This window comes from Passer domesticus, chromosome 9 (assembly GCF_036417665.1).
Source record: "Passer domesticus isolate bPasDom1 chromosome 9, bPasDom1.hap1, whole genome shotgun sequence".
Taxonomy (NCBI): domain Eukaryota; kingdom Metazoa; phylum Chordata; class Aves; order Passeriformes; family Passeridae; genus Passer; species Passer domesticus.
The window spans coordinates 14,067,942-14,092,846 of record NC_087482.1 but is presented as its reverse complement, the minus strand read 5'-3'; the positions used below and the strand labels follow the sequence as shown (position 1 = coordinate 14,092,846).

At 49.9% G+C, this 24,905-nt stretch overlaps 2 long non-coding RNA genes across 2 annotated transcripts; both read right to left on the bottom strand.

Annotated features, from left to right (window-relative positions):
* Window positions 1–20,971: 20,971 nt before the first annotated feature.
* LOC135307191 (uncharacterized) lies at window positions 20,972–22,495 on the bottom strand. Its single transcript, XR_010367912.1, has 5 exons — window positions 22,426–22,495; window positions 22,153–22,224; window positions 21,964–22,065; window positions 21,700–21,804; window positions 20,972–21,043 (listed from the first exon to the last, which is right to left on the bottom strand). It is a non-coding gene; the product is annotated as an uncharacterized LOC135307191 (long non-coding RNA).
* A 369-nt stretch (window positions 22,496–22,864) lies between these two features.
* On the bottom strand, window positions 22,865–24,317 carry LOC135307465 (uncharacterized). The gene is made up of 3 exons (XR_010368186.1): window positions 24,139–24,317; window positions 23,575–23,682; window positions 22,865–22,919 (listed from the first exon to the last, which is right to left on the bottom strand). It is a non-coding gene; the product is annotated as an uncharacterized LOC135307465 (long non-coding RNA).
* Window positions 24,318–24,905: the final 588 nt, after the last annotated feature.

Genomic DNA, 24,905 nt, shown 5'->3' with positions numbered 1-24,905 from the left:
AGGGAACCGAGCACTGCAAGGGGGTCAGGTAATGCTGTGTGCCTGCACTGCCAAGCAGCAGAGAGGGCAGCTCAAGCCTCAGCAGGGCCCAGGCCCAGAGGCACAGCAATTACATCCTGTGCCTGTGCGTGGCATGGCCTCCCTTCCTGCAGCAGAGGCTGGCATGGAAGCACTGCTTCCTCTGGGAAATGCTTCCTTCTGCACAGGCTCTCCTTTCATTTCTGGAGAAAGGAAGAGGGACAGCTGGATCAGATGGAGCTGTTCCCCAGTGGGGAGGTGTAGGAGAGTGCCCCCCTAATGACAGAGTGGCAAAGCTAGCCTTTGTCCCCCAAAAAAGGAAAAAAGCCCAGAAGTTTCTCCCAACTATCAGGTGAAAAGCCACCTCATAAGACCCCAGAGGCTTCACTAAAACCTTGGGGTCACCTAATTGGATAGAAGCGAAAAGGTCCTGCCTGGCCCATCAAGTAGAAAAGAGGAGGACAAAAGGACCACGAGGCTTTTGTGAAGGTGTTTATACCAGTGGCAGACTGCTGTACCTGGATCGGATTTTCTGTTTGTCATTTTGCCTTTTATTAAACCTTTTTGTTTCTAACACTGCAGCAGAAGCCATCCTGCTCATTATTTGCCAAAGGTAATAGCTGAGCTATCCTTGGGTGTGCTGGATTCCCTTTTGAAGGTTTATAACACCCGGCCCGAGAAAAAAGAACCCAGCACGTGGCGCCCGGACAGTATTTCTCATATTGAGGAAGATGGTCTAGGGATTTTTTGATTACCTCCATCAAAATAGGACATTTTTACTTGATATTTGCGTGTTTTGGGGGAGCAGGCCTGCACCTGAGTTTTTTGTCCCTTTAAAATAGAAAACCCAGAAGAAGGCATTTGAGATTGAGAGGGAATCTCAAATCAAAGCCTCATACTGGTGAAGAGGAGGCTGTAATCAGAGACGGGACTGGAGCAGCACCGCAGCCTCAGAGGACTCTGCCGATCAGCTCAGCTGATTTGTCACTGTTGTGACCCAGGACCGGGGAAGAATTTCATACCAAGAAGCACAACTGGAAAACTTTGGTGAGTGCCACCATGGGAAATCGGTTGTCTTTAGCTGAGCAGGATTTTTTTTTCATATTTCATTTATAAGTTAGAAATTCAAGATATTCAGTTTGACAACAAACAGCTTAAAAAGCTTGTAAAATGGGTCTTAACAGAGTTCCCAAACTCAGACATATCTCAGAAACTTGATCCAGAATTCCGGGATTCGGTTGGACTGAAATTATATAACATGGAAAAGAATAAGAAGTCCAACTTAAAGCTGCATCCAATATTCAGGACGGTGTTAAAATTTGTAACAATGGAAAGTGCAAAGCAAGCAAAGAATGCACACAAGCAAGCAAAGATCAGGGACAGGGCAGAATGCAGGCAGCAACAGCAGGACCGGGAGGAGAGGAGAAAGAGGAGTTCTGAGGGGACCCAGAAGCCTTCCCTTATCCCAGTCGAGAACCAGAAACCCCGGAGGAGCGGCCGGGAGGTGGCCAGGCCAGCCGCCCTCCCCCTTCCCCACCCCCGTCCTGGGAGAGAGGGGAGCAGACCAGCCCTGGCCAGGCTCCTCTGCAAACCACATCTTTCACAATCCCTGCCATACCTAAGTCCTCTGTATTCCCTCTGAAAAGCTCCCTTTGGTGCTCAAAATCGGTGAATTTTGGCAGTACAATGGAAAAAAACCGAGCCGATTGTGCCCACTCTGAGAACAGAGGAGCTCATGGCAGACGCCATGATGGCCCCGGCCCAGCTCCGCCCTTCGTGGGCGTGGCTCGCCCTCCTCCCCGGGCTCCCAGCAGTCCCTGGGTGGCTCCTCCCTGAGCTCCTGCCCATCAGAGCAGGGACACGCCCCTTTTGTGGGCGGAGCCTGGGCAGTGTACCCGCCCCTGCTCCCCGCCCACAGCCCGGGAGGGCACGCCCCCTCCCCGCGGAGCGTGGGAACCGGATGTGATGCCCGGAAGTCACCCTGTCCAAGATGGCGGCGCCCATGTCAGACACCTTGCCGGAACAAAAAATAAATTATTCTTATGCTCCAAATTGTAATTCCAAATAATCTAAGGAAGAGTTTAACACACGAGGAGTCACAGATACCTGGCAGAGGATAAGAAAGGATGCAGTTCAGGAAGGAGAGTGGGAAATTGCATCGAAGTTAAAAGTTTTTCCTGTGAGGTGCACAGCAGGTCCTGCACCGAGAGGGACCTGGCAGCAGATCAGTTTTGCTGAGTTAAAAGAGATTTGCAAAGCCTCTCGTTTGTATGGTAGCGATTCTGCATATTTCAGAAGTCTTTTACAAGCCACCTTTACAGCAAATGTATTTACTCCACACAATTTAAAGCAGCTTTGCACATCCCTGCTGTCCCCAAGAGAATTTTCTCAGTGGGAACTGGCATGGAAACGTTTGTTAAATGACCTTTTAGGAGGTTATGCAGGAACTACAGCTACTGCAAATTTGACTATAGATCAGCTCAGGTGGAGGAGCTCATACAGATCCTCAAACACAAGCCCGAACTCTCAATAAACAAGTATTACAGGATATCAAAGAAGCAGCAAAAACAGCTTTGTTACAGGTTCGTGATGGCAACAAACCAGAACTAGATTTCACAGCAATAAAACACAGAATAGATGAGCCTTATATTAAGTTTTTGGACCGTTTGAAAATAGCATTGGAAAAGCAGATTCCAATAGACGGAGCCAGACAAGAGTTATTAAAATGGCTCGCAATTTCTAATGCAAACCCGAGCTGCAAAAAAGTGTTAGGTGCATTGCCACAGGGTCCTGAGCCCAGCCTGACCCAGCTCATGGATGCTTGAACCGCCTGGGCACCCCTGAGCCTGCAGCAGCCATGCAGGCAGAGGTGCTGGCCAGTGCCATCACAGCAGCTCAGGAAAACACCCCAAAGCAGCAGGAAAAAGCAGCAGAAATGCAAACACAAGCCCTAGCAGAGGCTCTAAGAGCATTCAGAGGTGCAATTGAAAACCAGCAGACTCCAAGGGACACGTGCCATTCGTGTGGCCAGAGAGGTCATTTCAAAGGGGATGTCCTGGGGCCCGCAGAAGGCCACTGCCCAGAAACAGTGGATGCAGAGGTTTCTGTCCCAGTGCTAACAGCTGTCACCCAGCACAGGGCTGTCCGTGCCATCTGCCGGGAAACGTGCAGCCCGGCACGGGGCAGTGGCTGCCATGACACAGGAACCCTGCACCAGGGGCAGAGAGCGCCACAGGCCACCACGGTCAGAGCTGCAGCACGTCTGTGCAGGACTGCCGACCACAATGTCCCCAGGTGCCAGACTGGAGCTGTCCCCAGCCCAGCCAGTGGTGCTGACCAATGCCATTGCTCACACAGTGCCCACAGGACAGCTGGGGCCTGAACCACAACCACGTCAGTTCCTGATCGTGGGAGTGAGCAGATCCCATGCAGAAGGTTTTTATGTCATTCCAGCTGTGCTCTCTGTCACCTGTTCACAGGAAATTACAGTGTTAGCTTTGTGTCCAGACCCTCCATGCTTTTTACCCAAAGGACTGACCACAGCACAAGCTTTCCTCCTACCAGAGTCCCAGAACAGCACAGCTGCCATGGCCTGGACCAGGCACATCAGCCGCGGGCGGCCTCAGCTCACCTGTGTGCTGCAGCCCCTCGGGCAGCCATCACCCTCAGTGGCCTGACAGATCCCGGAGCAGACGGCATCTGACACCGGAATGGCCACAGGACTGGGCCACGGTGCCTGCGCTGGATCAGCTGGCAGCTATTGGTGGTCACTGTGAGAGCTCTCGAAGCTCCCACTCAGGCACATTTGAGGGGCCTGCAGGTCGTGTTGCCACCACAAGACCATTCATTGTAGGAGCTGATATTGTTCTTTGGGGCCGGGACATTTTGTCGCAATGGGGTGTGAGGTTAGAAACTGGATTTTAACAAAAGCTGTTGATGGACATAACACTTTAAAACTGACATGGACATCTAATACACCCATTTGGGTCAGCCAGTGGCCCTTACCCAAAGAGAAACTTGCTGCTTTAGAGCAGTTGGTACAGGAACAGTTAAACAAAGGTCACTTAACTCCAACTACTAGTCCCTGGAACACCCCAGGTTTTGTAATCAAAAAGCCAAACAGTGGGAAGTGGAGGTTGTTGCAGGATCTCAGAAAAGTTAATGAAGTGATTCAAGAAATGGGTTCTTTACAACCAGGTTTACCCTCTCCTGTTATGATTCCAAAAGATTGGAAGTTAAGTGTTATTGATTTAAAAGACTGTTTTTTCAATATTCCCTTGCATCCAGATGATGCACCAAGATTTGCATTTTCCATCCCATCCATAAATCAGCAAGCACCCTTGAAAAGATATCATTGGCTTTCTCTACCAGAAGGAATGAGAAATTCCCCGAGTATATGCCAGTGGTATGTTGCAAAAATACTTTCCTCAGTTCGTGCACAATATCCAAATTTTCTCATATTACATTACATGGAAGATATTTTAGTAGCAGCCAAGGACCAAGCATCAATGCAGGAGACAACAGATCAGGTCATCTCAGCAGAGGAGAAAGCAGGACTCGCTGTAGCAAAGGAAAAAATACAGACACTTCCTCCCTGGAAATATTTAGGATACAGGATGACAGAACAAACGGTAACCCCGCAGCCACTCCAGCTAAGGACAAATCCAAAGACATGGAATGAAGTGCAGCAGCTCGTGGGGACTCTGAACTGGCTTCGTCCACTACTAGGCCTTTCAAATCAGGACTTGGCTCCTCTGGCAGATTTGTTGAGAGGAGACACAGCCTTAAACTCACCGTGAGAATTCAACAAAGAAGCTCAAAATGCTTTGGACAAAGTGATGAGAGCCATCCAGTCACGTCAGGCTCATCGGTATAATCCTAACCTGTCTTTTTTGTTTCCAGTTTTAGGAGAGAGTCCACAGCTTCATGGTTTAATATTCCAGTGGGATCTAGAGAAGAAGGACCATCTGATAATCTTAGAGTGGGTTTTCCTATCGCGTCAATTGGGTAAAACTATAACAACTTTCCCTGAAATTATTTCACAATTGATTATCAAGGCTAGATCTTGAATGCTTTCCCTTGCAGGAAAAGATTTTGCAGAAATCTTCCTGCCTGTCACATCCATCTATTTAGAATGGTTAATTCAAAATTCAGAAGTCATGCAATTTGCTTTGGAAAATTTTGCAGGAAAAATTTCAGTCAATTGTCCCAAACATGAGCTATTAAGTTCATCTTTAAAATTAATTCATAAGCCTTTAAGAAGTAATGCACCCCTCGAGGCAATCACGTTTTTTATAGACGGTTCTGGGAAGTCTAAAAGGTCTGTGATTGCTTGGCAAAATTCAGAGACAAAAAAATGGGAATCAAATATTGAGGAAGTAGATGGTTCTGCACAGATTACAGAGTTAGCAGCAGTTGTACGGGTCTTTTCAAAATTCACATTTCCTTTTAATTTAGTAACGGATTCAATTTACGTTGCAGGTGTGGTGGAAAGAGCAGAAGGATCTCTGCTGAAAGAAGTTTCTGATGATCAGTTATACGGTTTGCTTAAAAAGTTAATCCTACTTCTTTCCATTCAACAAGAACTTTACTTTGTAATGCACATTCACTTACATTCTTCTCTTCCAGATTTTTTAGCAGAAGGCAATGCCATGGCTGATTTGTTAGCCGTGCCAATCCAGCACACACTTTTTAATGTTATTGAACTCTTCCCCTGTTGTTGTTGATTTAAGCTTCCACTCACCTTACCTTCTTTTGGGTACCACTGTGCTTTTTCTTGATGTAATCCATTTAAAAATGTCTAGGGGACCTAAACTGATACTGTCCCATGGCCAAATTTCACTTAAGTGTGTCCCCCTGCACACTCAACAATGAATCAAATTAAATTCTTTTATACCATATTGATAAAAAAGATTCTTTCTGTATATTTGTCCCTCTCTATCCCTTTGTCTTTTCAATTGCACTTCTTTCTCTTTGAATGTATCCTCTGAGTTGGTTTCACTTCCTTGTTCAAAGCATACCCATCTTTCTTTCACAGGGCACTCTCCTGACATCCTCTGGCTTGGGTTTGCAATATTTTTAGCCAGCCCATATAATTTATTTTCTTCTTTACAGGTTGTTAACTGGGAGTGATCGATGCATTTGGGATTCATGTCTGTGTGTACTCTGATGAGTACACGTACTGTATCTCCTCTATACAAGGGACAGTAACACTTCTCACAAGTGTTTCCTCCACTTCCTCCAAAGTGGGTGAGTAGTAGCATTGCTACGAGTGGGAGTCTGGTACGGGCTGGCCTCCTCACCTCTCGAACCACAGGGGTTTTCTCGGTGCCAGAGAGTATTTCCTGGAGGTAATTCCCAATCCAGTCTTGCCTCCCACTTCTGGTTTTCCCTTCTTCTGGAGACATTCTGCCATGACCTTTATTGTACCGACTCCCTTTCTTCAATTTGGTCCCAATTAGGGTTGCAAGGAGAGTGCTCTATGGAACAGTACCAGAAACTGAGATCTTGTTTTGATTGTCATTCTTAGCTGAACAAAACTTGACCTTGTACTATAACAAACATTAACAAGCTTTAAGGATTTAAGGATAACAATGTAGATGCTTCCCGTGGGGGGTTGTGTTCAGGGTTGCGCTTCTTTTGCTGTTTTCCTCAGGACCAATTTCAAGTCTTTATTGTCTCTGCTGCCTATAGTCCATTTGCTTGCCTCATTTGGGGGTTGTACTGGACCCTTCACTGGACTTGCATGTGTCCACCCCCGCTCCTTTGCTCTTCCTGCGGTGTTTGTTGTAAGCAGCACCTGGAAGGGGCCCTCAAAGCGAGCAGTGAGTGGAGAGGTTTTCCATGATTTAATCAATACCCGGTCTCCTGGGTTAATACTACGTATTTTACAGTTCAGTGGGGAAGTTTGGGGAAGGTGTCCCTTTTCCCTTAGTTCTTCCAGGGTTGCTGTTACTGTTTCTAAGTATTTTTGCATTGTCATGCCCCCTTCTAGATGTTCCCTGGTACTGTACAGGGTAAGCAAGAAAGGCAGCCCAAGCAGCATTTCATAAGGAGAGACCCCTAGATCTGTTCTGGCTCTTGTTCTTATTTGTAATAGGGCTAGATGTAAACATTTGACCCAGTTCTATTGGGTTTCTAAGACCAATTTTGTTAAGATATGCTTTAAGGTTTGATTCACCCTCTCGCCCATCCCAGAACTCTGAGAGTGCCAAGGGGTGTGTAACTCCCACTTTATTCCCAGGGCCCTGATGACTTGTTGCAGAACACTGGATGTAAAGTGGGGGCCACAGTCCAAATCAATAAGATTTACTAGCCCATATCTCAGAAGAATTTCTTCCAAGAGAACTTTTGTCACAGTTTGAGTTTCTTGTGGGGAACACTTCAACCCAGTGGGTTAGGTGGTTAAGTATGACCAATAGGTGTTTATACCCTCGGGCTGGAGTTAATTCAGTAAAATCAACCTGAATATTCTGGAAAGGTCTTATGGCTAATTTCCTCCCTCCTGGAGTTGTTTTTCACATTACCTTTTTGTTGACTTTTTGGCAGGTTAGACATTCTCCTGTGATGGATCTGGCCATTTCATATATTCCTGTCCCCATGCAATATTTCAGGAAATGATCATATATTCATTGTGTTCCCCAGTGAGTTAATTGGTATATCTCTTCCATCACTTTCCTGGTTATTATTCAGTTGAATATTTATCATCCATCTGGGGTCCAGCACTTTCCATCCCCTGTTTTTACTGCTCCCATTTGCTCTATTTCTTTTAGCTCCTTGTCCTTGAAAACTGGAACCCCCTCTTCCTTTATTTTCCCCTGGTCTTTTTTTACCCTTAGGACTATGACTGAGTCCAGCATTTCAAAGGCTGCTTTTTTGGCTGCCCGGTCTGCTAATTTGTTTCCTTGGATTTCAGGGGTATCCCCTTTTTAGTAGCCTTTAATATGGACTGTGGCAATTTCTTTTGGTCCTCTGAGGGATTCAAGTGCTTCCCTATCAGACTTTCATGTGCCAGATTTTTCCCCTTTGAGTTAAGGTATGCCCTCTCTGGCCAGATTTTTCCAAAGGTATGAGCTATCCCAAAGGCATATTGAGAATCCATGGAGATTGTCCCTATATCATCTAATAAATCAAAACCTCTCTTTAGGGCATATACCTCGCAGTTTGTGCAGAGCAATTTGAGGGTAATTTCCCTTTTTCTTTGTTTTCCTCTGCTTCAATAATGGCGTATCCTGATGCCCATTTTCCCATTACTGTTTGGGAGGATCCATCTATATACTGGATCCTTCCATATGGTAAGGGGTCTTCTTCTAGCTCTTCTCTTACATTTGTTTGCATCTCAATTAGCTCTATACAATTATGATCTAAATTTTCCATTTTTGGTTCCCCGGTTAAGAATTGAGCAGGGTTTCAACCTTTTGAGGTGACAGTCTCTAGATTCTTGACATTCATCAGGGTTATTTCATACCTCAGGATTCAGCTATGTGTTAGCCACTGAGGAGTTTTTGGCTTAACACTGTCCTCAAATAATGGGATGTGTGTACTGAAATCCTTCCATTTAATGTAGGATTTGGAGTGTCTTCTAATAAGGTAGCTGTGGCTGCCACAGCTTGAATAGAGGCTGGCCACCCTCTTGCAACCACATCCAATAATTTTGACAGATAAGCCACCAGCTTCCTGCTTCCCCCCCAGCCTTGGGTTATCACTCCATATGCTATCCATTCATTAACATTAACAAACAGATCAAATGGTTTTCTTCAATTAGGCAGACTCAAAACTGGGGTTTTCGTCAATCGAGCCTTTAAGTCTTGGAACCGTTCGGTATCCTCCAGAGTCCAGACTACAGGTTCTGTGCTTGTTAATTTTTCATACAAAAATTTTACAGCTTGAGTATACTGATCAATCCATAATATACAAGAGCCCATTAGACCTATTATCTTTCTTAGTAAAAGTTAGTAATTTCTCCACCTTCACTTTGTGGGAAATTGTGGGGGCAAAAAAGTTCCAAGCAAAACAGGGCTCAGCTCAACTACAGCCCTCAGGTTTTGCATAGAGGATCTATTTAAAAAGCAGTGAAACATCATCCCAGCTGTAACTTTCTGTTGTTAAGGGATGCTTCAAAAAAAACATGCAGAGTGTAGTTCAAAGTGGTCCTTAGATGAAAAATTACCCCATTTTGGAGCAAGCTTTAGATACTACAACTATGAATTTAATAACCTATCCTTTACTAGTCAAAACAAGAATTTGTTATCAAGATTCCTGCACAATTACCTTGGTTTACAAAATTCAAGATCCTTTATGCTTCCGTGCACCATCACTGACAACATCCAGACAATAAAAACCATGTTCCCAACTCCCCAGTGGCTGGTTTTTCATGTGAACCATAAATAAAGATTATTAAAAGGGAAAAAAATCATTGAAGAGGATATATATTTAGAGAAACCTGCAGGAAAATAGGGGCAATATCAATTGTTTTGACTACAAAATCCACTAAATTATACACATTGTATACAAACATGGAGAGAGATATTAAATAAAAAGAAATTTTAATAAAAAGCACAGCTTATTGTTGGTTCTCTTTTTCCAAAGAAAGGTTCACTTCTTGAAAGCTGTGAGAGACATGTGATTTCTTACCCATTTATAGGGCTAGCTTTGAATTTTTATGTGTTAGACAGTAACTCTTCTGTAACTTTCACACACACGGAAAAAAATATATTTAGTTCCCCAAAACAACGACTTCAAACAAGTTTGCAACCACTCAATACATTCCACACAAAGTGCACACATGGTCAGACTTCCATTTCTCTACAGTTCTGGCCCAGATCAAAAAAAAAAGCAAAACATGCACTGAAATCTGTCAAAGTTTCATCCCAGTTGAAGTACAATTGTGCCAAGTTGCTGTCCGAGGTTTTTTCTCTACTCCCCCGGGCGGGGGAGGAGGCTGCACCGGCCGAGCTGTGGCACAGCAACTGACAGCCGGGGGGGCACTGCCCAGATGCGCCGGGGGCGTCCGGGCAGCGCCTCAGCAGGAGGCAGCAGTGATCAGCAAGAAGGCGAAGTAGAAAAGAGGGACCCGAATCAGGGCAAAGTCCAGAGTGCTTTAATGTCTCCAGGGAACGCCAGCCGAGTCGGGACCACGAGGCAGGGGTACAGCCGATTAGAAAGGGACGGAACATAGAACATTTCAACCAATGAGAGAGAACTTGGGAGGGAACAAACTCGTGACAAATATGCCGGCTCGCCAATAGGGAATGCGACAGGGAGGGACCCTTGTTCCCGATCCAGTCACCCACCGAGGAGGGGAGAACTTTCTGGAAATAGGGAAGGGGACAGTGGCTGATGGACAGGAACTCAGGGAGGGATTGACAGAGGGTAACCAGGGGAACAGGGGTGGAGACAAAAAACTGACACTCTCAAAAGGAGGGGTTGCCAGGGGGGGTGGGGGGGGGAACCCTAGGACCGAACCGTTATAACTTTAGGGGGAAACGGAAGAAACCAAATGAACCCTGCACCACAACACAATTGCAATAGTCATCAGATATTTAAAGATATTTAAAAGTCATATGCAGTACACAGTTACTTCTTAATTATTTTGTGGAAGATTGCTGATATATTCACTTGATCTTATTTAAGTTAATCCAAATTCCAGTGCACTGATTGTATGCTATAATGTGTATCATTGAAAATATTTCTGAAAAACCTCTGAATTAAAAACAATTTCATCTGATTTTAAAATGCTTTCACAAAAATGTACACCATGTCCTTGGCTAACAACAACAGTTAAAAGGCATAAAGAAACTGATAACTTTTTTATTATCTATGTGCCCATGAAACAAAAGTGCAGGACATCTGGAACAAGCTGGATACTATCTGAACCTGGGGTTTGGATAAACCCCTCATAGCAAGTGAAGGCACATGAAAACCATGGACCTAAAGACATACCATACTCTGAAATTTTCCAAAATTTTGACGTTGAGAGCTGCATTACAGCCACATACACTGTTAAAATTCAACAGTCTATGATAAAAAGATGACTTTACACTAAGAAAATTTACTCTTCATGGTAAAACCACAAGTGTTTAATTCCTTAAAATTTACTCTTCATGACAAAACCACAAGTGTTTCATTGACCATATTCTTTGGCTGTGGGTACTTGTCCTTTACCTCTCCTAAAGTTTGTCCCAGCTACCTTCCACAAACTACTACCCCATCATCCCCACCACACAGAGGCAGCCCAGTTGCCCACTGCTAAATAGATATTTATACATAGACAACACGAGGAGAAAGGCCAGTCCACATGCTGTGGTTCTTGTTTCCATGTGAAGTTTAATATGATGATGGTTTCCATTTTTAGAGGGCAATTTTCTGAACTGATAGGCAGATCTGAATCATCTGTAAATAACAGTGTCTTCAGCTTGGCATCAGCTCTCTTCTCTGCAGCACTAACCTTTGTTCTTGCCCTAATGACTTCTCAGCCATAGTTTTCCCCAGACTCTAATAATGCTAAATTTAGATCACAACAGATATTTTTTATTATATTCTCTGGCATCTTTGCACTACAACCATTGCCTTACATTAGCTGCACTTTTTTAGCTCCACTGCTTTTACTCCCATAGCTCTTTTTCCAAGAGTGCTCTAACAACTAATTATGTGAGCTAACAGATAAGAAAAAAGTACTTATTTTTTTCAGACCCTCATGTGAATATAATTATATTGTTAAGTAGATTTTACCTACTTTCATCCACATATTTATTTTGAAAAGTAACTGAAATGGGATAGTTTAGTCTTCATTATCATACAGGATCAAAAACTTAAATACAGCAGATTTTTATTTTAGACTGGAAAATAAAATTTAAAAAAAGGCAAAAAACCCAGCAACAACAACCCAACATGGGAATAAGAAAACACTGGAAATCAAAAATACTCCATAGGCAAATGTAGTGAACCTTAGGAGTTTTTGACACATATTAAATTGTTAAAAAAAATTAAAAAAAGCTTGACCAAAACATTGTTTCCAATTTGTGGAATTAAGTCAGATGCAAAGAGCACTGAAGTCAAAGCTTCTTTTTGACATACTTCAAGGGGCTCTGAATTAGACTGTAAGTAATAACCTGCTTCAACTTTAGTTTCATGTTATTTTGTACATTTAAGCTATTCAACATCCACAATTCTTTGATAATGACAGTTACGCTTTCTTAGGAATGACTGATTTTTAGTCGACATCTGTGTTCCTTCCTAAACCTACCACAGTAAAAGAACTACTTTTCAGCTTGGTCTAACTGGACAATTTTTTTGAGAAAATTATGTAACACAGGCCCAGCATGGAATTCTTTTAACATGAGAGGCCTAAAAATAAGCAAAGTCTTCAGATTTTACAAGGTCCCCTGGGTGCTGTGGTGGGGGGAACAATCATCACTGATGACCTGTAGTAAGACCTGAGCCTACTCAAGCCCATAAACCTGTTGATGGACCTGTTCCCATTTCTCCTCTTCCCACCACAGCCATGCCTGACATGGACAAAGTCCCAGCCTGCACCCACAAGGACACCGTCCCCAAGTGAGGGGAGTGGGGCACGCAGAACTCACCGATTGTGAGGTCACGGGCACATCTCCAGGGAGGCCTGAGGTATAACCGTTGCTGTACATCAACATTGCACTCAGAGCTGAGGACAGGATCCCGAGAGGGAGCTTGCCCAAGGCTGCTGAGCGAGTTTTGGTGTCTCTGAGGCATCTCTCTTCACTCAAGGAAGGATTGGAAGGCTTTGTCAGGAGGAGAAAGGCCGGCAGTGCTGTGGCACAGACCGTCCAGGCATTCCTCCGTACCCACAATGGTGCAGCAGAACGCTGCTAAGAAGCGTCCCCCTGGCAAGGAGCGAGGTGAGAGCCAAGTCTCCCTCCCCACAGATGGCAGAGGGGGAGCGGCCAAGAGCAGCAGAAAGGGGAAACAGGAGATCCACAGAATCACCCCAGAGTAGAGGCCCTCCTCTCATGGGCCAGAAGAGCCAGGCTGGGCTGTGGGCACCGGCACTTCCCCTGCCCTTTAGCCAGCCAGCAGGGCCTTGGGGACAATGCTGCAGGGACATTTCCTGAGCTCTACAAGGTGCTCACTCCCCCTGCCCTCTCTCTCTCTCCCCAATGCACACCGTGTCACCGGGCAGAGGCAGACGCAGAGAGCGGCAGCTGCCTCTCCGGACATGCCAGGCCGGACCAGGCTCGTCGCCGTTCATGGAGACAGCAAGCAAAAGACTCGGGCAGCCAGAAAGGAAAACGCATCCGGCTCAACCGCGTGCCACTGCTGCGTGCTGAGACCAGCAGCCCCAGCACCGCCCCTCAGGCGGTGTCAGGGCAGTCCCAGGCCGTGGGGCTGGTCACCAGCAGCAGCTTGCCCTGCCGAAAGCAGGGCCTGAAGCGAGGCCACCCACGGGGAGACACGGATCCTCAGGCACCCAAGAGCCCACTGGCAAAGCGCCGCAGGTTGGAGGATGGTCCAGCCCAGAGTGCTGGTACCACCAGCCAGGTGGCATTGAGGCTGTCCCAGCAATCTCAGTCATCCAGGAAACAAACAGCCCCATACATACCCCCCTGGATCTTGCCCCGCTCCCAATCCGGGCCAATTCGTGTGAGGCACGTCTTGCGGCGGCAGCTGCGAGATAAAAAGCCCTACAGTCGGCCTGAAAACCAGGGCAGGACCAGACGAGCACCCACCCCTGTTGTTTGGCCCCCTCATCCCTCAAAATAAAGTTTTCTGGTTTGTTTGTTTGAACTGGGAGATGCCACATTCTTTTTTCCAGTCGTCTGCAGCTGATCTCCAAATAGGGGCCCCAAGCTCAGTGGGACAAGTGTGTGCCTTCAAGGACTCACCTGTCCCATGGCAACACCCAGCGTCACCATGTCCCCTGGTCTGGAGATACCAAAGGAGCACGGGGATTTTGCAAGCATTCCTGGCTGAGGCAGCCTCAGTGGGAGGGCACAGCTCTGCCTGCTGCAGGTGCCCAGGAGGGAAAATCATGGATGCAGTAGGATTATTCCCCTCCCAACCCAGCCCAGGCACAGTTCAATCTACCACTGCTGCCACTGGGGTTGCACGTACCAGCCTGGAGAGTAACTGGAATAAGAGAGAGTAACTTCCCAGCATCAGTGCAGCTGATGCTGGGAAGGTAAAACTAAAGCCAGTCCCGCCCCCAGTAAAAATACACTGCACCTGAAAAAAAATAGCCAGCACCCTCCTGTTCTCTGCAAATGGGACCAAAAATTTCAAAAGCATTAAAAAAATTAACCAGGCTTTGGAGCAGTTACAGGTCAGACTACATGAGGCTGGAAAAGATTGTACAGGTGACAGTTCTCAGAGGAAAATTAGCAGGAAATCCCTTCTTTCTGCTATTAAAATCTCAGGCTGTTGCCATGAGACACTCAAGCCACAAGAAAAGTACTTCAGCACCAGCATCCAACTGAGCACCTGTTTGATCCACTTCAGTGGAAAGCCATCACTTTGCCAGCAGAATTCCTCCTCTGGGTTACACACAACATATTTTTTTCTATCTGGGAGTGCCACTGGATTTTTTTACCTAGCATTTGATATTAAATTGTGGAAGTATTTTAAATTAAAAGGGAATGAAAAGATGGACCCACGAGATGGGACAGGAGGAAGCCGGGCAGCCCTTTAAAGAGGGAGATGCTAAGCTGTACATCCAGGAGAGCTCCTCTGAGCACAGAGCAGCCACAGAGCACACCTGACCACAACATTTCTAGTTCACCTGTGTTCTTATAAATGGGAAAAGAACAAAACAGTGGCAGGAAAGGAGGCAGAAGTCAACTGTGAGAGTTTCATTCTCCATGCATGATTCTCTGCAAGAAGCACTGGAGAAGTGCATGGGGTAAGAGTTCTGCAAGTGCCAGGCTCTTCTGCAGCAGAAAAGGTCTAAAAAAATCAAAATTCTAGCAAGCAAAATAAATCCATCCTTTAGGGCTTGTAAATACTCCGATGAATCTCAGTTACTTTGGGACAAAAACAAACACAGGGCAAACTTTCCCAAGTATGGTTTCATGACAAAATTCCCATTTGTCTGCTCCTGTTTGTCGGAGAAGACAAGGTTACAAGCTGCCCAGCTCAAGAAGGAAAGGAGGATCTACACTTCCCTGTCATATTTTCCTACTGACAAAGGATTTAAGACAGAGAATTTGGGTAAATGGAAGGATAAGACTGGAGTACGGATGAAGTTTCACATCTAAGATACTTCATTTGCTAAAATAGAAGCACTTTTGTTGTACATGGATCTCCTTGCTAAACCTCTTTGTCTTCAAACTCCCTTCCTCCATGGCAGAACTGAGCAAGCTCCATGTGTCAGAGCTTCGAGTTAAAAGCTCTGTGATGAGTTAGTTTTAATGGATCCATTTCCAGTCCGTGGGGTTGCTGTCATGAGGAGCTCAGGTGGCTTTTTGTTGAGATCAAAATCAATGAGCCATTTGTCCCAGCTCCACCTGTCCTGAGGCAGCACTGGCTCCACTGTGCCATTTCTAATGAAAATTGAACCTCCTAAAGAAGCCAGGCCAAAATCACAAGAGAGTAGTCACAAAAATTAATTTCGGCAGTTTACTGGGTATTGATCTAACAGCTACCACCTTCCCAAAGTCCAGGCAACAGTTAACAAGGCTCTTTGCTCTGTAAACGGCCTTTCAATTGGTAGTGTTTCATACCCATGCAGAAAAACAAAAAGCCACTTCCACTGTAGAAACATGAGCTGCAGCTATGCAGTAAGTTGTGCTCAGTAGCTGACCTGCTGCTTTAGTTTTGGGGCAGGAGATACTGCCATAAAATTTCACAAGGAAACTATCAAGTATCTAAACTATGCAGCATTATGTTATTTTCTACCTCCAGTATTGCCAGCACATAGCTTAAGGAAGAAAGGTATTTACCAGCCACCATAGATGAAAAAATTAGAATGAAAAATGGCTTTTAAGGAAATCAGAGTGATGGCCACCAGTCATTTTCCAGCTTTGCAGGATTTTGGTTCACAGTCAATCTAAACAAGCCTGCATATGTCTAGCAAGAAGGAAATCACAGAAACATTTCATAGATTGTAGCAGTTTGTTTGGGGGGGGGGGGGGGGGGTTCCCCGGGGAGTCCCCGGAGGGCCCCCTGGGCTGTGAGTTCGCTGGCAGCAGCAGGCACGCAAGGAGACTCCACACGGCTTCTGAGGGTGCTGATTAGATGAGGGTTTATTGGGGGCCCCAGCCCCGGGTGTAACATGGTTTCAGAGGGAGAAGGGGGAAAGGGAAAGGGAGGGGGAGAGAGGGCAAGCCTAGGGGAGAGATGGGCCATGAGAGAATCAGGTCTTCCTCGCACAGCTTAAGAGGGAAATTCAAAGTGGGCACGAAATAAGATTTGGGCCAATGGGATTGCAGATTCATGGGACTTCAGGGGAGGAACACAGGTTGGAATAAATCATACATTTTTGAGGGGTACATTTTCAAGATAGAGCATACCATTTGAATGAAATGCAACACCACAATAGATTAATATGATAGATGATAGATAGATAGATAGATAGATAGATAGATAGATAGATAGATAGATAGATTGACAAGGAAAATAGAGATATATGAATGCACTTGCCTGTATAACTTTGTATAGAAAAGGATGGGGAAGTGAGAGGTTATTCTTTTCCACACATGGGAAACTGTCTTTTTCCCAGAAAATTCAGCTTCCTTCTTCAGTGACCACCAGGGTATCTGAAGACCCCACCAAGAAGGCCCTGTGATGCCATTGGCCTGTGCATCCAGCAAGTCAAGAAAGTAAGGCCTGCCTCTTAATACTACAGTGGTGTTAAAGAGGTTTATTCTCGGTTTTTGGTACCAAGAGGAACAAACTGAAGCCACTTGCCATAAAATGCCTGCACAAGCACCAGTGCAAATCACAGCCAAAGGAAGGATGAAGCCAAGGTGTCCCACAACCACAGCCCAAGTGGCCAGAGATCCTCCTTCAACCCTGGCTGCATTGAAGCCCCACTGACTGCCAAGAAGAAAAGCACCCTACTGAGAGCAAGCAAACTTAACCCTCTGGTAGGACACAAATTCAGAGGGAAAAAAATTTTAAAATCCCCACACCACCAGACACACTTCCCAGTGAGAAGGGTTGGAACTCTCTGCCCCTCAGCACTTCCCCGGCAGGCAGGTTCCCAAAGGTGCTGGGAGATAAGCTGTGCCCTGCGAGGGAACACAGCCAGCCTCCCTTCAGTGGCAGAAGGCGCGGCCTCAGCTGTAGCCCCGGGTGCCTGCGGTGGCCCAGGGCACGGCCATGGCTGTCAATGTGTTGGGCTGCAGCACAGGGCAGGCCGGAGCTCAGCAGCCTCAGCAGAGCCCAGGGCCGCGGCCCTTCCCTGCCGGGGCCCGAGCCTGGCCCGGCCCGGCCCGGCCTGAGCAGCCCGGACTGGCCCAGGGGATGGGCTGCGCCCGCCCGCTGTGCCCACAGGCTGGGCCCAAGCCTTTGCAAGAGGCTTTCTCCCAGCTTGGCAAAACCTCGGCCAAGTGTCCCTGTGCTGTGCTGAGAAGAGTAAAAACCCTCTCAAATTTAACCCTGCTGCCCAACGCATGAGGGATCCCTGCACACCTTAGGAGAGGCCATCAATACTCCTTTGTGCCTCATGAGGGATCCCTGCACCCCTCAGCAGGGACACCAAAATATCCCTTTGAGCCTCTTCAGGTCCAGGCCCAGATGATGCCACAGAAGGAAATGTGCCCTCAGCCCAGGGACGCTCAGCATGGGCTCCCCCATCCCCTCGGGGCCCCGCCGCTGGGCACAGCAGCCCCTGCCTGGCTCCTGCCTGCCCACACCGTGGCCATCCACGGCTGCTCCTGGGCATGGAGCTCAGTCAGTGCTGGTGCCGGGTGGGCTTTGTTGGTGCTACCAACCGGACATAGCTGTGAAAACTCTAATTCTTTATTTAAACATAAAATGTGGGACAAGCCCTGCCCTGCCAGGCAAGGGCTGCCCACCTTCAGTCCTGGCCGGGGAACAGGACCAGGGGGCTCAGGGGCAGAGGGTCTCGTTGAGGAGGGGTGGGTTTTGGGATGGCCGCATGGCGGGGATGCAGCCACGGCAGGGCAGATAGGGGCAGAAGGGAAGAGCTGGGATAAACTGCCAGGTTGTCATTGCCTCTGTTTTTAGGTTTGTCTTCTGAAGATACACGCGAGCACCTGTGAATAGAGGTGGTGGCTGAGGCCCCAGCTGCCAGTGGCACACAGGGACCCTCGTGCACAGCACGGCCCAGAGCTGGCAAGGCTCCCCAGCATGGCTGGAGCTGCTGGCACAGCTGGGCCCAGCTGGACAGCTGCCCCTCAAGGCCCCAGCCAGCAGGGCACGGCTCTGGGCAGGGTCCCTGGCCAGGAGCAGGCCCCAGAGCGCCTCTGCCTTTCAAGGGCAATCTCGGCCCTGCTCTTTCTCCTCCCCACCTCCCTCTGCCTCTGCCCCGTGCCCCTGGGGCTGCTCTTGGCCAGGCAGCCTCAGTGGGAGCCAGCTCTGGCTGCAGCCCCAGCGGGGCCCCCAGGACAAGGCCCAGCAATTGAGAGGCCAATGGAAGCACTGGGCAGCAGCAGAACCCTCAGCAGAGTTATTTGGACTATCATGGACTGGCCACAACTCCACTGCAGCCTCAATGGGAATGTTCCCTGTCCACGTTAGACTTTCAAAAGAAGCTGTTGGAGGGGGAGAGCACAAAACACTCACTGTTTTCTGTTCCAAGAATACCAGATTCCAATGCAGCACAATATGAAGACAAGCTCCAAATAAAGCACGCCTGCCAGAAACCCTAGCCAGCAGCCTGTTCCCTGACAGAAACCACTTCCGAGGCCATCCTGGGCATTGGGAACAGGTCTTGTGGTGCCAGCTGCATCTGTGGGAGCAATGGGAAGCGTGAGCCCGTGCTGTGCTGCACTGCTGAGCTGGCAGCACGGTGGATACGGGCAGGACGTTCTCTGTTTCCCCCAGAGCTGGGGCCTGCAGGCACCTTGCCGGCCCTTGGCACAGGCTGTGCCAGCCAACAAAGCCCAGCAGGCCGGGAGGAGAGCCCGGGGGCAGTGCAGCTGCTTGGGCAGTGGCTGCTGCCAGGGACACGGGCCAAAGCCATCCCTGAGCAGCCACTGCCACCCCTGGCCCTCCCTGCCCCGTGACAGCTCCCCCAGCCCCAGGGGACAGGCTCAGGCCCTGTCAGGACCCAGCGCAGCCCCTGCCCAGTCAGGAGCCAGGGCTGGCTCTGGCCCCGGGCTGGCGGCAGGGCTCCCGCTCGGGGCTGCTCCTGTGCCTTGGGCCTCTGGGCACTCAGGGCCAGCTCCGCAGCAGCTGCAGCGCCAGGGACGTTGCTGCACCAGTCCCGTTTCCCTGGAGCTCTGAACCAGCTCCAGAGGCCTGGAAGCCGAGGCGCCTCCAGCTTTGGCTGCTGCCGGGCCGGGCAAGGGCAGGCCCTGGGGGAAGAGCTGCTGCCACACAGCCCCGGCCAGGGCTGAGCCTGGCACAGCAATTACCTGCTGTGCCTGTGCCCATGTCTGGCATCGCCTTCCTTCCTGCAGCTAGCGCTGCCAGTGAGCCACTGCTTCTCCCTGAGTGTTCCTCCTCCTGCAGAGTCTTTTGGTCCATCACTTGAAAAAGGAAAAAAGGGACAACTGGATCAAATGGAAACATTCCCCACTGGGGAAGTGGCATCTTCATCAGGAAATGCTTGTCAAAGTCACAGATAAAGATCAGGAAAAAGCCCAGGTAATTTGGGCTAGGCCAGTGCACTCCCATGAGCAAACAGCTACACCGCCTGATCTTCTCAGAGACTGGGAAATGGCAGGGGATCTCAGGCCCACAGTACAGTTGGGGCACCCTATCATCTAATGCCAAATTCCATCCTGCAGAGGCTGGGGAGGAATTGCAGCCAGGCCAGAATGGGAAACAGCCCTGCAGGGCGTGAAAGCAGCAGCGGGGCAGCGAGGCTGCCATGGATCCCTTCCCGCTGTGCCGGGCACGGCGTGTCCAGATGTGCAGCCAAAGGCCCCAGCTGCTGAGTCCCAGGGGAAGCATGAGAGAAATGCACCCACCTTGTCCTCCGGGTGCTTCCTTCTGTGTTTCTCTCAGGAATTCATCTGCCTCATGAGACATTTTGGCTGCAGTATCTTGGGTCTTCCCTTTTGGAGGACCTTAAGAGAAAGTAGTTCCATTTCCCAGGAATGGGTCCCGCAAAAGCAGGGCTCAGCCAGTGGGGTCAGCAGGGACCCACTACTCACCCCTGCCATGGGAGCTGGGTTGGGGCCAAGCATCCAGCCCTGGAGCTGGAGAAGTCCTCCCTGCAGACACACCTGTAACTCAACAGCCACAGAAGCTTCTGCCATCTCTGCTGATCTGCACGGGCACCACTGAGCCGCAGGAGCGGTGAGGGGATCGTGCAGGGCGCGGGCACACACGTGCATGGTTCTGTGCTGGCACCTGCAGCGCTGCCTCCCTGGCCCAGCTTTGGGCTCTGAGCTGGCAGCTCTCCCAGGGGAAAGGCCTTGACCTACCCTCAGCATCTCCCAGAGCCTCAGTCCTGGATGTGGGGCCTTCACCGGCAGGTTCAGCTGCAAAGAAAGGCAGGACAGAAGAGCTCCTGTGGCACTGCAGGAGATCCTCAGGCTGCCCACAAGGCTCAGCCCCGGGGCACAGCCCTGGGCCCGGCCCCTTCCCTCTCTGCTCTTCTCTTTGACTGCACAGAGCACACGGAAGGACACACTGGCACAGCACACGGGAGGAGGACTGAAAGATCAATGCTCCTTCGTCCCACTGACAGCGATCCTGAGGGATCCCTCAGGGATCCAGAAGGGAGAAGGGAAAGATTCTCAGAATCCTTCAGCCTTTACATAATGTTAAGGGAAATGGTTTATAAATGAGCTTTTGTTGCATTGATCCTGATTATTCACTCAGGAAGGGCAGAATGAAAACTTGCCTCCAGCATCCTCCAGGAACTTCAAACCATCCTTCATCAGGACTTCCTGAAAACCCATGTCACGACTCCAGTCTAAAAGGGAGCAGAGATCAGAACCATATCTGTGGCATGCTGGGAACCCCTAATACTACAGGGAAAAGGGCACTGCAAGGGGGTCGTGTAAGGCTATGGGACCCAGATGGGAATGGACATGGCCAAAACTGCACAGGGGCCTGGGGAGCTCTGGGCTGACTCCTGATCACTCTCCACACTCTTTCCCTGCCCTCAGCAACACCCCTGGGAGGGGTGACTGGAGTAGCCCCGGGCCCCGGGGTTCTCTCCCTCAGACACAGAGGAAATCCTCTCTAAAACCCCGGCGAAAACTGCAGCAGGCAGTGACACAGTTATGCCTCCCTACCTCCTTCTGTCCCTCCTGCCCTCCTTCTGTGGGGAAACCCCCCAGATCCCAAGGGCAAACAGCCAGGCCCTCTCAGGACACACTGGAGCCTTGCTCTCCCCCTCTGTCCTTTCCCCACCGTGGGCACCCCGTGCAGTCACTGCCAGGTTTCAGGACATGTCTCCCATGGAGGGACCCCAGCAGGACTGCTCAGGACCCGAGTGCCCTGAGCCTGCTCGGGATAATTCCCCTGGGCTGTGCCGCTCTAGTCCAGGCTGTGCCCGCACTGCCAAGCAGCAGAGAGGGCAGCTCAAGCCTCAGCAGGGCTCAGGCCCAGAGGCACATCAATTACCTCCTGTGCCTGTGCCTGGCATGGCCTCCCTTCCTTCAACAGATGCTGGCACGGAACCACTTCCTCCGGGAAATGGTTCCATCTGCACAGGCTCTCCTTTCATTTCTGGAGAAGGAAAAGGGACAGCTGGATCAGATGGAAACATTCCTCATTGGGAATGAGCCATGGATCCCATCCTGCTGTGCCGGGAACCATGCGTTCAGATGTGCTGCCAAAGCCCCCGGCTGCTGAGTCCCAGGGGAAGCATGAGAGAAATGCACCCACCTTGTCCTCCCTGCAGCATTTTCTTCAGCACTTGCCTCATCTGTTTGGATGGTTCCAGGGATATCTTCTCTGTTGTGTCTTGCATCTTCCTCTTCGGAGGAACTTAGAGAAAAATATTTCCATTTCCCAGGAATGGATCCCACAAAAGCAGTGCTCAACTTGTGGGGTCAGCAGGGACACACTACTCACCCCTGCCATGCAGACTGGTCTTGTTGGCAATAACCACCAACGTACGTATGAATCTCCTCCCTGCAGACACACCTGTAACTCAACAGCCACAGAAGCTTCTGCCATCTCTGCTGATCTGCACGGGCACCACTGAGCCGCAGCAGCGGTGAGGGGATCGTGCAGGGCGCGGGCACACACGTGCATGGTTCTGTGCTGGCACCTGCAGCGCTGCCCCCCTGGCCCAGCTTTGGGCTCTGAGCTGGCAGCTCTCCCAGGGGAAAGGCCTTGACCTACCCTCAGCATCTCCCAGAGCCTCAGTCCTGGATGTGGGATCTTCACCGGCAGGTTCAGCTGCAAAGAAAGGCAGGACAGAAGAGCTCCTGTGGCACTGCAGGAGATCCTCAGGCTGCCCACAAGGCTCAGCCCCGGGGCACAGCCCTGGGCCCGGCCCCTTCCCTCTCTGCTCTTCTCTTTGACTGCACAGAGCACACGGAAGGACACACTGGCACAGTACACGGGAGGAGGACTGAAAGATCAATGCTCCTTCCTCCCACTGACAGCGATCCTGTGGGATCCCTCAGGGATCCAGAAGGGAGCAGGGAAAGATTCTCAGAATACTTCAGCCCTTACATAATGTTAAGGGAAATGGTTTATAAATGAGCTTTTGTTGCATTGATCCTGATTATTCACTCAGGAAAGGCAGAATGAAAACTTGCCTCCAGCATCCTCCAGGAACTTCAAACCATCCTTCATCAGGACTTCCTGAAAACCCATGTCACGACTCCAGTCTAAAAGGGAGCAGAGATCAGAACCATATCTGTGGCATGCTGGGAACCACTAATGCTACAGGGAAAAGGGCACTGCAAGGGGGTCGGGTAAGGCTATGGGAGCCAGATGGAATGGACATGGCCAAAGCTGCCCAGGGGCCTGGGGAGCTCTGGGCTGGCTCCTGATCACTCTCCACACTCTTTCCATGCCCTCAGCAACATCCCTGGGAGGGGTGGCTGGAGTAGCCCAGGGCCCCAGGGTTCTCTCCCTCAAACTCACAGAAAATCCTCCCTAAAGCCCTGGGGAAAACTGCAGCAGGCAGTGCCACAGCTATCCATCCCTCCCTCCTACACTCCCTCCTGCCCTCCTTCTGCTGAGACAGCTCCAAGATCCCAAGAGCAAACAGCCAGGCCCTCTCAGGACACACTGCAGCATTGCTCTCCCCCTCTGTCCTTTCCCCACCATGGGCACCCCATGCAGTCACTGCCAGGTTTCAGGACATGTCTCCCATGGAGGGACCCCAGCAGGACTGCTCAGGACCCGAGTGCCCTGAGCCTGCTCGGGATAATTCCCCTGGGCTGTGCCGGTCCAATCCAGGCTGTGCCCGCACTGCCAAGCAGCAGAGAGGGCAGCTCAAGCCTCAGCAGGGCTCAGGCCCAGAGGCACAGCAATTACCTCCTGTGCCTGTGCCTGGCATGGCCTCCCTTCCTGCAGCAGAGGCTGGCATGGAACCACTGCTTCCTCTGGGGAGTGCTTCCATCTGCACAAACTCTCCTTTCATTTCTGGAGAATGAAAAAGAGACAGCTGGATCAGATGAAAACATTCCTGACTGGGAATGGGGAAGGTGAGGCATCACTTGTGAAAGGAATGGATAAGGATCAGAAAACACCCAGGATTTTGGGACAACGCAAGGCTGCTTCCTTCCCCAAACAGCCCCAACATCTGATCTGCCTGGACACCAGGAAATTGCAGGGCATCTGAGGGTGGGCATGGACTGTCTGTCAGGAGGTGCAATTGGGGCTGCCTGCCAGCTGATGCCAAATGCCTTCCTGCAGAGGCTGGGCAGAAGCTGCAGCCAGGCCAGGCTGGGAAACAGCCCTGCAGGGCGTGAAAGCAGCAGCGGGGCAGCGAGGCTGCCATGGATCCCTTCCTGCTGTGCCGGGCACGGCGTATCCAGATGTGCAGCCAAAGCCCCCGGCTGCTGAGTCCCAGGGGAAGCATGAGGGAAATGCACCCACCTTGTCTTCTCTGCAGACGTTCCTTCAGCATTTGCCACATGACTTCTAATGGGTCCTGGAATTTCCTGCCTGCCATGTCTTTGGTCTCTCCTGTCAGAGGACCTTAAGAGAAAGTAGTTCCATTTCCCAGCAATGGACCCCACAAAAGCAGGGCTCAGCCTGAGGGGTCAGCAGGGACACACTACTCACCCCTGCCATGGGAGCTGGCCTTTTGTGCAGCATCCAAGGTAGGAGTTGGTGAGGTCGTCCCTGCAGACACGCCTGGAACACAACAGCCACAGAAGCTTCTGTCACCTGGTTCTTACCAGTCAGTCAAACATTACGCCTTGGTGGGACAGTGAGAACATACCTGCAGAATGCTCAGAGGGCTTCACAACTTCAGAGCGCCAGGCTAATGGAGAATCCTACCCAGCATCCCAGTCTGGAAGCAAACCAAGATGAGAACTGTTTCCATTGTGTGCCAGGGCTGGCTCTGGCCCTGGGCTGGCGGCAGGGCTGCCGCGCAGGGCTGCTCCTGTGCCTTGGGCCTCTGGGCACTCAGGGCCAGCTCCGCAGCAGCTGCAGCGACAGGGACGTTGCTGCACCAGTCCCGTTTCCCCGGGGCTCTGAACCAGCTCCAGAGGCCTGGAAGCCGAGGCACCTCCAGCTTTGGCTGCTGCCAGGCTGGGCAAGGGCAGGCCCTGGGGGAAGAGCTGCTGCCACACAGCCCCGGCCAGGGCTGAGCCCGGCACAGCAATTACCTGCTGTGCCTGTGCCCGTGTCTGGCT